This window comes from Hesperophylax consimilis, chromosome 15 (assembly GCF_061612785.1).
Source record: "Hesperophylax consimilis isolate HC1 chromosome 15, BYU_Hcon_1.0, whole genome shotgun sequence".
In the NCBI taxonomy this organism is placed as follows: Eukaryota; Metazoa; Arthropoda; class Insecta; order Trichoptera; family Limnephilidae; genus Hesperophylax; species Hesperophylax consimilis.
The window spans coordinates 4,103,552-4,114,264 of record NC_142850.1 but is presented as its reverse complement, the minus strand read 5'-3'; positions in this window follow the sequence as shown (position 1 = coordinate 4,114,264).

The window sequence follows — 10,713 nt, the reverse complement described above, 5'->3', positions numbered from 1 at the left end:
GTGAATTTTAAAAAGATGGGAAGGAACGGAACAATGTCCGATCCTCATTCGAATGAGTGAAGAAATTTCTTTTTTGGAAAAATGAGGAAATTGCTGAAACCACGGTTTTGATGGAATAGTCCTTTGTATTGAGGCATAGCAGGCTCCCTTGGATTGACTATCAATGTGCCAATACTCCGACCAAACATTGCGGGATCTATCTTTGATGATGGAAAAAATGTCAGATAGGGGAATGTGGTTTACGAGGGTAACAACAGGGTTGGACGCTCCTTGTTTTGCCAAGGCATCCGCAATATCATTACCCATGACACCAACATGTCCAGGAATCCAAATCAGAGTTACAGTTTTACCAGAGCTTTGAATGGAGGCTATCATCTCTCGAATAAGGCATACAAAGTGATCATCAGGATGAAGAAGAGGACTGGATTTAAGTTTTTGGAGGGAACTGAGAGAGTCAGAGAGAACGAGGGAATGTTCAAAATTATTTTTGATTATATATTTGAGAGATTCTATTATTGCAATACACTCGGCTGAAAATATTGAAAATTGATGTGAAATTGAATGAAATATTCTGTCATTAGAATTATTGTGGTAAACGTTAATACCTATACCACAGTTAGGAGAGTCGGGAGATTTGGATCCATCAGTAAATAAAAGAGAAAAGTTGGGCCATTTAGATAAAATAATGCCATTGAACATATTATTGACAGTTCGGGCCGGGAGATTGGAATGACTTTTAAGGATTCCGATCCCTTCTATTATTGTTGAGGATAGGGTGACGTGACTATATTTTAATTTGTATAAGGGAAGTAGATCATTTTGGATGATGTGAAGCTCTGAGAGAGACTTAAAATTTTTACAGATGTCAGGAAGAGCTTTAGTTGAAGCTCTGATTGTAGATGAATGGGTTGAGTCAATGAACAACGAGACGCTGGGGATAATCTGATGACATTTAGAATTTAAACATTTAAGAGCAAATTTGTCAGCAAATAGTTGACGCCTTAAATAAAGAGGAGGATCAGAACATTCTACTTGAAAGGAATTGATGGGTGATGATTGCATCGCTCCAGTTATAATTCGCAAAGATTTAGATTGAATTTTGTCTAATTTATCAAGTACATTTTTTGAGGCAGTACTAAAAAGTGGGCAGGCATAGTCAAGATGGCTTCGAATAAGTGCGTTGTAAAGCAACTTAATGCAAGTAGGGTGAGCTCCCCACCAAACGCCAGATAATGATCTGATGATATTTATATTTTTTTCGCATTTAGTAACTAAATTATTAATATGGAAAGACCATTTAAGTTTCCTATCAAATGTTACTCCCAAAAATTTTACTTCAGAAGCGTTGGGGATGGGAGAATTTTTAAATAAAATTTGAACGGGGGGGTTTTTATGGCGGTTTGAGAAGGTGACACACTGAGTCTTTTGGATTGAAAGTTCAAGACCATTTAACGTGAGCCATGTGCAAAGGGCATTCATGGCTTCGTTAAGATATTTGACGGCGAGAGGAATGATTTTGGATGATAAGAAGAAAGCTATGTCATCTGCGAACTCAATAACTTTTACTTGTGGGGGAATAGCGACATGCATATCATATGTGTATATATTATACAGTAAGGGGGACAATACATCGCCTTGTGGTAAACCCTTCCAAATAGACCTACTTTGAGGAGAAATATCTGGAAGTTCAATGAAAATTTTTCTATCTAGAAATAGATTAATAATAGATTGGACAAACAAGGCCTAGAAGTTTTTTTTTCAAGATTGGGATGGAAACATTGTCAAAGGCGCCTTCTATATCTATAAAGACGGCAAGACAAACTTCCTGTTTAGAAATTGATAAATTAATATCAGTACTGATGATGGCAAGGTTATCTTGAGTGGATTTTTTTTTCCTAAATCCAAATTGAGATGGAGAGAGAAGCTGTTTACTCTCGACGAAAAATTCTAATCGGTTTTTAATTAATTTTTCATAAAGTTTACTGAGGGTGGATGAAAGAGCGATTGGCCTGTAGTTGGATCCAGAATTTGGTGATTTGTTTGTTTTTAAAATAGGGATGATTATTTGACAACTCCAGTCATCAGGCATTATACCAGTCTGGAAGATTTTATTTAAGATGCTTAAGAAGTGGTTTAGAACATTATCATTACTATTTTTGATTATGCTGTAAGGTATACCATCTCTGCCTGGAGATGAGTCCTTGACTGTTGATAAACAATTTTTTAGCTCAATTAAGGTGAACGGAGAGTCTAGCCAATGATAAGACATAGGAGTATTATAGATTGGCGTTATTTCATCTAAGTTAGGTACAGAAGGGGGGGCAATTTTGTCCAAGAATTCATCGATCCATTTAGAATGAGACGCTCGAGGAGATGGTGAACTGAAGGAGGATCGAAATCTTCGGATCATAGAACTTCCGAAATTGGAGTGTTCGGAGATACTGAACTGCAGAAGTTGTACCATCCGGATCTTTTTTTTGACCTCAATACCCTTTTGGCATTGGATTCAGCGTTTTTGTATATAAGATAGTTCTCCATAGTCATATTGTAACGATAGGTAAGAGATTTAGCTTTCCGAATTCTTACTACTTTGGAGCATTCCTCATCCCACCAGGGAGTTGGAGGGAGTTTTTTGAGAGATTTAGTTTTAGGGGGAGGATTTGATTTATTTATTGCAATTATGAGCATTGATTTGAAGTTATTATAATCATCTTTGACGGAAAATATATCGGTGGCGGTAAATTGAGTAGGAACTTGTCCATATGAGAGTTAAATTCATCCCATTTGGTGTGTTTTGTTTTAACCTTTGTCGAAATATGAGACTTGTCTGATTGGAAAGAAGTTTGATAAGTAATGGTGATCGGGAAATGATCACTGGAGCAAGGGTCGGGGGACACCACCCACGAGGTGAGAGAAGCTAGACTAGCAGAGCATATCGAGAGATCCACTGCACTGGGGTTTGTGCTGGGGCGTGAGATCCTAGTAGGAGATCCGTCATTCAAAGGGAAAAGGTTGGATTGATCTAGGAAATCCATCACACTTCGACCATCTCGGTCGGAGAAAGCAGAACCCCAGACAGGAGAATGGGCATTAAAATCGCCTTATATAAAGAAAGGAGGGCTTAGTTGACTTACAATTTGCAACCAAATTTGTTTATTGAAGTGGGCTGTTGGGGGAAGATAGACTGAAATAAAGGATGTATCCTTTATTTTAGCTGCAACCATTTGGAAGTCAGCATTGGGGGGTTTGATATTATTTATTGGGGAAAATGATATTGATTTTTTAATAAAAAGGCCAGCACCGCCGCCCGTACCTCCTGGGCGGTCGTCGCGGAGACAGAAATACCCTCCCACATTAAAGTGGGTGGATGGAGTAAACCAAGTCTCCGAGATAGCAGCCAAAGAAATAAAGTTGGAATTTAATAGGTTAAGGAGATCAGATTTGTTAGAAATAGCACTTCGGCTATTCCACTGAAGTATTCTGACATCCTGAAGAGTCATTTTGTATAAATGATTTCAATGTGGAAATAATAGTAGCAGCGTTGGACGGTAGATTAGTTTGAGAAGAAATGAGGTCAATTAGAAGCATAATAAGAGTTTGGATAAATGAAGAATTGTCTTGGGAGAGTTTTTCAGAAAGTTTATGAGAGTTCATTGAGGATTATTGAGGATTGAGGGATTATAATTATTTGCACACCCATTTGTGGCATTTGAAAGAGATGAACCATTGGGATTTAAGAGCAGTGAGTTGTGTTGTTGCTGATCGTATCCAGGAGCCGGTTTAGAGATAGCATTTTTGTATGTGAATTTAGTTGAACGAGAAGAAGTTGTTGTAGAGGAGGGAAGAGGGTTGGATGAGGAGTTGCTGGATAAAGCCTCAGCAAATGATTTTTTGACAGGCGGGAATAGTTTAGAAGCCTGCAGAAAAGACAAGTTCTGAGAGGCCATAGAAATTTTGATATTTTTTTGGCGAGATTGTTCTGGGCAAGAAGTGTTGATGGCTGTATGTGAGCCTGAGCAGTTAAAACATTTAGGTGAGGAGGAAGAAGGACATTGGTCAGCTTCATGGTTTTCTCCACATTTAAAACATCTGGGTTGAGATCTGCATGCAGCTTTGGTATGACCAAAACGGCAGCAATTGAAGCATTGAGCGGTGGGATAAGTATACATTTCAACTGGTAATGAGTTGAAGAATAAATATATATGGGAGGGAAGAGATTGACCTTCAAAGGTGATAACGACAGATTGGGAAGGCTTCCAAGAAATTATACCCTCAGAGGAGTCCTTGTAATTTAGCCTCCTGGCTTTTATGGGATTGCCAATGTGTTGGGGAGTTGAAAGTGAAGACAGAATTTCTGCGATGGACAGATCGGTCGAGATACCTCTGACCAGGCCCATGCGAGTGACATTGAAAGTAGGGATATATGCCTTGAACTTTGAATTAGATGAAATGAAGATATTTTTGATGAAACTGTTGGCAGCTGACCCTGAGAGGAATTCGACGGAGATTCGGAAGCGACCCTCGGCTTTTACACCTCCAGGCTTGATTGAAAGATTCTTGCTATTTGATAGGAATTTGCCAAATTCAAGAGGGTGGATGGTTTTTCCTTGCTCAGTTTTTTGGGCGTATACTATGAATGGGCCACGGGAATGAGGAGAATAAAAGTTTTTTGGAGGAAGTTGAGAAAGTGCTGGTGGGGACTGTGAAGTCGAAGGCGAGTCAAGTTTTATTGGGGAAGAAGGAGTAAATTTCCTTTTTTTGGTAGAAGTCAAAATGACAGAATCACTGTCAGAAATTTCTACATTTTCCCCATCTGGGGGGTCCGGAGAAGGATCTGGGGGCTTTGTAGGGGGTCCAGGAGGGAAATTTTCCTCCATTATTCACAACAGTAAACAACTACAACAATAGTATGGAAAATGACAGAAGTAAAAAAGTTTATAAATATCTGGAAATCAGCAGCGAAAAGTGACTCCTGGAAGATGAGGAGGGAGAAGAAACCTCAAGGCACAACACACTACACTTTTTTTTTGCCAGAAAGCAAAAAAGAATGGTATAAAATTTTTTTTAGATAGAGCAAAATAAAACAACTGATGACAGCCAAATGTTATTGTTGCAATCCTTAAGTATAGTTATAATCACATTTATTTTATTGCTGTTTATTGTAGGCATATTATAGGTTTATCGTTTTTTGAATTTACATTCGTATTATTATTTTTCTTATTTGCTGCTTTATTTTGTTTTTTTCTATTTTTATTAAATATTCTAGTTTACAGGTTAGTTTTATGTTTCTGAATATCTATCTGTGAACATTAATAATAATTGGTCTGTTTTTTTGTCATCCTCTTATGCATATTGTATTACCAAGACTGTTTATGTTCCTCAAATAAATAAATAAATATCAAAAATAATATTTAAATTACTGGTGAAATTGTTGCTGTAGATGTAGAAACAGCCGTAAAATATTTTCTCTCCGAAAACTACAAACTGCTTATAAAAGGTAATAAAAGAAATAAAATATAATTTACAAAAAATTTAATTTTTGATATCAAACATAAAAATGTTTTTAAAATGGCTCATCTCAATTTTTTTTTCCTTAAACACTGATATAATATTGCTAATAATAAATAAACATATATTAATAACATATTTTACTAGACCTTCACGACACCTAACTTTTGTAGTTTCATATATAAGTATTAATAAGAATTTTACAAAATTTCAATTTTAATTGCGGTTCGGAGCTTTGTTTTCATAGATACTCGTATGCAAATTTTAATTCTTCTGTGGTTTTCTTCTTTGAATATAAAGCGTGGTGTTTTCTATTTCTAACTCAGTTTAGTTATTATTTCTCACCGTGACAGTAAGGGAGATACAACGATGTCCATGAGACCATATGAGGTGTTCCCAAAAGAGAACAAAATTATTCTACCGGTCAAAACCGAACAAATTAGCATCAAGAGTTGAATGGCAACAAGTAAAAAAACATATATGCATCAAAATAGCTACTGGCTAATTTATTAGGCAACTCAACAAAAATATTTATGATGCCGAAGACATAAAAATCCTGTTATCCTGTTAAGTTATTCAACGATTCTAATAAAATCAGTTTTATACTAATTTGATTCAACAGTTTTAATTAGACTGCTCTTATTAAAATGGGCTATTCTACTAGAAATATGAATTCTTATTTTTAAAACAAGTAACTAAGATGTAGTTTGAATAAATTTTATTTTTATTGTCCTGAAGAAACTTTATCAAGTTTTATTACTTTTATTAATAATTTTAGCTTTTTGGAGCACACGAATTACGTGATATACTCAAATTATAAAATAACACGCGGCTTTGATTATCGAATTGGAAGAAGTGACGAGTAACCTACGAATATATAAGGACACAAAAATACCGTTATGATAAATTGTTGTTGGGTTAGATTAGGGTTAAAAAATGAAGGTCTGTGTTTTCATACTGACGTATAAATTTAGAGATTTGTTTAAATTTCTTTTCATCTAAATATAAGCGTTTTCATTTTTCTATTTTCCTGAAACTGATGGTAAAAAAAACTTTAATCTTCTTTGAGAAATAAAATAAAGTACGTTAATATTTTAGGCTGCTCTTGAAAATTCACAACACTTCGCTGTTACTTACCATCCAGATGCTAATTGTAAGAAAAAATATTTCTTTGTTGTGGATTTTTGATAAATAAGTATGTTTATAAATTTATGATTCTCTTTATCCTCGTATTCTTATTTATCCGCGCTGAGAGCATTTATTGTATTCGACGTGAAGAGACTAAGGAATGAAACGGTCCATTTTGGATGCTGTCTGCATCAGGGGGGTGCCTGTATTTTCTATACACTCTACAGTAGGTAAACCTCACATTTATAGTACCTAGCTTTACTCTTTTGTACATTGTTTGTATGCAGGGTCTATTTTATTTATTGATAATCCTCGATATATTTAGAGGGTTACTTATTGATCTGAATTTGTATAGGTCAACAGAACTCAACATATTACATATTAATGTTTACTTAACAAATGCTACCAAAACAAACAAAAAAATTAACATTGTTTTTATGATGTCAAGAGCATTTGAATCAAATAAATGCGATTTCCAGATAAGCTGGATTTGACGGAACCGATATTGGACGTCTATAGGTGTGCACATTTATTCTAATGACTCTTCAGCAAATTTAATATTTTGGTGGACCGCACATGGGCGAATAGCTCAATAGGTAGAGCAGTTACCCGGAGAGCAAAAAGTTCAAGATTCAGTTCCGTTCAGTTTACGGTTTACGGAACATATCTATGAAACAACCTATTGATTAGGATTAGTCTGTGCCTTATTTTCATGTTAAAATGACATATAAAAACTACTAAAGTTATTACAGTTCAGTCTCATTTTGAAAGAAGTTTTGAATTTCCTTTACTAGTGATAATACCTACACTAATTATGCCTTACCGATTCAACGATAAAAAGTGTTTTAAGAATGTATTACTTGTAGTTCTGTGAAAAGTAGTCTTCACGTAATGTTAATATTCTGATTTGATGGCTCGTGCGCCAAAGCGCATAAGCACGTTCTGGCCTAATAAAAATGCCCTATCCAATACGGCTACCATCTTGACAAGATTGACGGGACCCGAAACACAAACAAACTGACAGAGAACATCGCTATATTAAGTCAACTATAACAGATTTAATGTCATTCAGTTTATTATTGATATTATGGTTAAGCCAGTGGAGCCAAGAATAGTTATCTGTACCATTTTTTTTTTTAGATAAATTTTAAAATTTGTGTATTTTTTTTAGAACTTAGTATACCTCAGGTGTTTACAGTTTACGCATACCTACGCCATGCAACACTTGCGCCCAGAGTATCTATTCCAGAGTCTCTACAACGAATTACTCGCTATGCGCCATCTACGAACGAAAATCTCTACGACTTTTGTCATAAGTTCTATATTTATACATTTTCGAGTGTCGCACGGTTGAAGAGATGACTGTGTTGGCAACCCTGTGAATATTGTCTATGTTTCTGATGTGTTTGAGGTTTCTATGGAGTTAATTTGAAATGTCAAAAACAAACCGTTGCCACGTCGTTCTGTCAACGTTTTTATTTGCTACCGCACTTTTTCTGAAATGAAAATACATATCGAAATGCCAGAAAAAAATCTTTGGTAAATATTTACCTACAACTACCGTTTTTTACACGCATTTAAAAATAAACAATAATTTGATTCATCTTAATGACAATAAACAACAATTTTCTGCATTTATGATTTTGAAAAATATTGATATTTAATATTATTTACGTAAATAATAATTTACGAGAAAATTTTCCGTACGACACACCATTTTGACAAACCAAGTTCTCGCATACTTCGCGTTTGTTATTACGTAGTGTAGGGCACTGCCAACATAACAATTAAAAAATACAATCGGATAGTTTTTAAAATTTATATGGCAAAACGGTTTTTTATATCATAGACAATGAAAAATATTTTTTTTAAATGATGTGTTAATTTATTTATACATAAAAAATATTGTAAATAAAAAAACCGTTATTTATTAAAATTAAAGTATTAAGGGAAGGTTTTTTGGTAAAGGTTACGAATTCCGCTTCACGGTAAATATGGAATGTAATTTGAATTAATACTCGAATTTAGTTATATTATTAAATTATTACTAAAAGTTACTATAAATGTTGGGGAACCTTTAATAACGCCTGCTCGCGTCCCCTTTAGAGTTATATCCCAGTTTTCAAGTAGTTTGTGGGCTACGCTTGGTTTGTATAGACTGGTTTGTGATTTAATTCTACCTAATCCAACCTAACCTAACCTAACCTATCCTATAATAATCCAACCTAAACTATCCCATAATAACCCGACCTAACCTAACCTATCCTAATCTAACATATATATTAATCCAACCTAACCTAACCTAACCTATCCTAATCTAACATATAATAATCCAACCTAACCTAACCTAACCTATCCTAATCTAACATATAATAATCCAACCTAAACTAACCTAACCTAACCTATCCTAATCTAACCTATAATAATCCAACCTAACCTAACCTAATCTATCCTAATCTAACATATAATAATCCAACCTAACCTATCCTAATCTAACATATAATAATCCAACATAACCTAATCTAACCTGTAATAACCTATAATAACCCAACCTTTCCTAAAATGAAAACGTTTTATTTAAAAAAAATCCTAGTAAACCATTAAATATTAAGAAACTAAATTCATCTGATGTTTGGTATCAAAGTTGATCTTCTAACAATTAACGGGTGCGTGTCTAGCGATCTCTATAAAATTGTCTATTATGCCTTTCATGTTTCCTACACTGCCACTACACAAACAAACGTGAAGTATGCGAGAACTCGGTGTGTCAAAATGGTGTGTCGTACGGAAAATTTTCTCAAACGGTAGTCGTAGGTAAATAATTACCAAATCTTTTAATAGAGCTGGTTGGTGCAGACGCAGAGTTGATGTCTGGCAAATTTTCATATATTTTCACCGTCAGGGAATCCAGAAGAAGGTGGACAGAGATCGCCGAGAAGCTGAATGCTTGATGCTTGATACTCAATACTTGATACTTGAAACTTTATTAGCATTTTATATTTTTTTGTATAAGGCAATTTACCAGAATGCAATGAGATTTTGACAGTTTTGCCGATCTCTACTGCTTTGACCCACTCGTTGTTTAAGTTGAATGAATTTTGACGTATGGCGTGTAGTATGTACTTTTGGTGAGACTCAAGAATAACAAACTCTACAAGTGTATGTACTTTCAGCGGAAATTGCGAGCGATCGAGACTGGGGAATAGATACCCAGGCCTGCGGACCGAACATCATCTCACTGGAGCATCGGGAAGACTCGTGGTCTTCACCAGCAGTGATAAACATCACCATTCAAGTATAGCTTCTGCCCTCATGACGTAGAGCTACCGACTACATCGCCACGACCACTACCGTTCATCTCCGCTTCTACGGTGTCGAACATCGGTCTGGAGAAGTTCATCATCCGGTCTATGCCCACCGCGTGTTGAGCACGGATTCACATCCCACAGTTATGTGACTTACATGCATCCTATTGTGATGCACACCGACACACCTACACTACTTAATGAAATCACTGCAATACTATAATCTCTTTCATTTGTCCTTACCTACCGTCACCCACATACATATCAGTACTACCTATCTCAGTTGAAAAATCTATCCTCATGTTTGAGATGGGGAGTAGTGCTATTACAGTTTTTATGTTAAGTGCATAATATAATAATACAGGGTTTTCCGATAAGAGGTGTTATTTTGATATTCAATCGTAAAAAATCAATAGTTTCGTTGCTTGTGTGACACGTAGCGCCGTTTTGTTGAAAGTAAACGCTGTCCAGATCAATACCATCCAATTTCGGCAATAAAAAATCATTAATCATCTCTCGATAGCGATCCATTCACCGTAACTGTTGCTCCAGCTTTATTTTCGAAAAAGTAAGGTCCAATGACTCCGCCGGACCATAAACTGCACCAAACAGTCACACGTTGAGGATAGAGAGGGTTTTCAACAATAACTCTTAGGTTTTCCGAGCCCCAGATGCCACAATTTTGCTTGTTAACGAAGCCACCGAGGTGGTAATGGGTCTAATCACTCAAGATGATTTGCATTTGATTCACTCAAGTGAATTTTAATCATTT